The sequence below is a fragment of the Macaca mulatta genome, chromosome 14 (assembly GCF_049350105.2).
Source record: "Macaca mulatta isolate MMU2019108-1 chromosome 14, T2T-MMU8v2.0, whole genome shotgun sequence".
NCBI lineage: Eukaryota > Metazoa > Chordata > Mammalia > Primates > Cercopithecidae > Macaca > Macaca mulatta.
In genome coordinates this window covers 16,793,435-16,796,181 of record NC_133419.1, presented here as the reverse complement: position 1 = coordinate 16,796,181, position 2,747 = coordinate 16,793,435, and the positions used below count along the sequence as shown (strand labels likewise).

General features: G+C 32.0%; 1 pseudogene; it reads right to left on the bottom strand.

Annotated features, from left to right (window-relative positions):
* Window positions 1-1,145: 1,145 nt before the first annotated feature.
* Window positions 1,146-1,639, bottom strand: LOC100424590 (N-alpha-acetyltransferase 50 pseudogene; annotated as a pseudogene).
* Window positions 1,640-2,747: the final 1,108 nt, after the last annotated feature.

Sequence of the window (2,747 nt, the reverse complement as noted above, 5' to 3'; positions counted from 1 at the left end):
CCAACACTTTGGGAGGCCAACTCCTGAGGTCAGAAGTTAGACCAGCCTGGCCCACATGCCAAAACCCCGTCTTTACTAAAAATACAAAAATTAGCTGGGCGTGGTGGCACATGCCTGTGATCCCAGCTACTCAGGAGGCTGAGGCAGGAGAATCGCTTGAACCTGGTAGGCAGAGGTTGCTGCGAGCCGAGATCGCATCACTGCACTCCAGCCTGGGCGACAGAGCAACACTCCTTCGCAAAAATAAATAAATAAATAAATAAATAAAATAAATAAATCAAAATCAATATAATTCTGTATAGAAAATGTATCAAAAACAAGATTTTTTTCATAAAAAACTATTTACAAACCTAAAATATGTTCTTTTAAAAATAATACTGTAAAATTCAGAGGTTGTTTAAAGATTATTTCAACAAATAGATTTAGGAAAAAAATTAAAACAAGATAAAAAAAACTAGTAAATAGATGAGAGAGATGTAACAAAAGTTATGGGTATGAAAATGTATTTTTGGCAAAGGAGGTTAAAAAATTTTGTAGAAAAAAAATCTTGTGTGATAATTTTTGTAATAAAGTAAAATGCTTGTTTTAAAAGGAGCAAGCATAGGACAAGATTAAAATTCCAAACATGCCAACAATGGTCTGAATAAATCATGAAAACAATTTTAAAGAGGAATTTATAAAAGAAATTTTGTTTGTAATCAGGTTGTCTATAACTAAATGTATAAGAATATTTATAAGTTTTTTAGTATTAAAATAAACTAATATGAAACTAAATCTTTGTCCCTTACAGTAAAACAGTATGGTTTTATTGAAATGTTGATTTGCTTTTAATAAAATTCAAAAAGTTTTTATTTTTAATTTTGAAATCTGTTTCTGTAACAGTCATCTTCTAAACTGCAAACAGTATCTATTTCTGACAAATTTCTTCCTGAGATCCAATTAATTTCCCTGTTTTCAGGTTGGAAATGCTGTCTTTTTTATTTAAAATGATAATATTACTTCTAGAGGTAGATTTTTTCTCTTAAAGTATTTTAGATTCTTATCTCAGAAGTTCAACTTTTGCTGTATCTCACTGCACATGATTTTCAGGTTATATATTATTGCCTTCAGCATTCTTTCTTTCTCCTTTTGAGAAGGTAATTTGTTCAGTTGTCTGTCTTTTGCACATCTGCATTCTGACCAAAAGACAACTTGAGATTTTTCTGCAGCACATGAGCATATGCAGGCTTTATGGTTTTATAGTAGTTCTTCTTGGGCTCCGTAATCTCAAAGCCAAACTTCCTATAGAAGTCAACTGCCGACTCATGGCTGATCTGGACATGCAGACAGATGTCAAAAGTGCCATATTTTTCACATGTTTAAGACATGATTTAACATTGTAGTTCCTATTCCTAGCCTTTGGTAAGGAGCCAGATATCCTAGTATCATGATGTAAAGTCTTTTCTGATTCTGTGAATGAGCCACCCGAGAGTACACTGCACCTACAGGAACATCACTGAAATAAGCAAGTTTTGATCATTCACCACCTCCATCACATTCTTGTAGAACTTACCATTGTAGCTGACTGAAAAGATCACCTGATTCAGTCTCTTCAACTGTTTGGTGTCCCATCTCCCAGCTTTATCCTGCTACTTTTCATCTTCCCCACCTGCTGAGGCTTTTGTTACCACCAACAGCAACTCAGTCATAGTTGCTGCCCTCAGTTCAAGACACTCAACCCCACAAGATGGCGTCCTCGCCTGGACAGGGAGCTGAGCAGGTGTCAGAGGCAGTCAAATGGGGCTCTGGGCTCTAAAATGAAGATTTTCTGATCTATAATTAAGTTTGAAATTTCTCAGTTCGGCCCATATGTCAAGAACATATGTCTTGTTAAATGATTAGTCTTATTTAGTAAAGTATAAGGGGAAAACATTGTCAAATACTAAGTGATGCTAAATCTTCTTTCAGTTACATTCAGGGGTATGTTATCTATATAGTTGTTTCAAAATCCACATAAACTTACAAAAATCTAATAGTCAGTCATAATTTTGGTTAAGCTTAATCTTCTTTAAAGTTATATTTGTATGGATGTATTATTGATGTGCGCATTTTATGATTTTCAGTTGTATCACATTTACAAAAGTCTGATAGCCTTGATGTGATTCAGCCAGTCATAATTCTGATTGATATTTTAAAATGTAATAGGTAATAATAAATTTCCTTGTCAATTAAAAACTTTCATCAGATTTTTATCCATGACTATTCTAGCTTTTTGTCATTCACAATTATTGCTTTAAATTCTCCTCTAAAAGTATTTACAATTAGCTATAATCCAAAATTGCCTTTCATGGAAAGGACTCTAACAAGTATTCTTGAGCAGATTTATGACAACTTTAAGGGCAATGACATAAATAAAAATGTCTAGAACTCTGATTTTAAAAACTTATAGGTTCATAAAACTTATGGATTAATAAAACTCATGGTTCATAAAACTTATAGGTTCATAAAACTGCTAATCAAGATCAAGCAATAAAAATAACTGATGAAAATAGTGTTTTTATTATTTAAAACATTATTGATTCTTTACGTAGTTTGTTTTCAAGATTTAAGAAAAAATTATCTCTTAAGCTATAGATGATTTACACAAATTTGGTAAACGATAATTTTGTGAAAAAAATTAAAACCCTTTGATTTCTCTCCCAATTTAATTCCTTGACAATTCAAAAACTATTCATAAGTATTCTTAATTTTTATGACAATCTATGTAA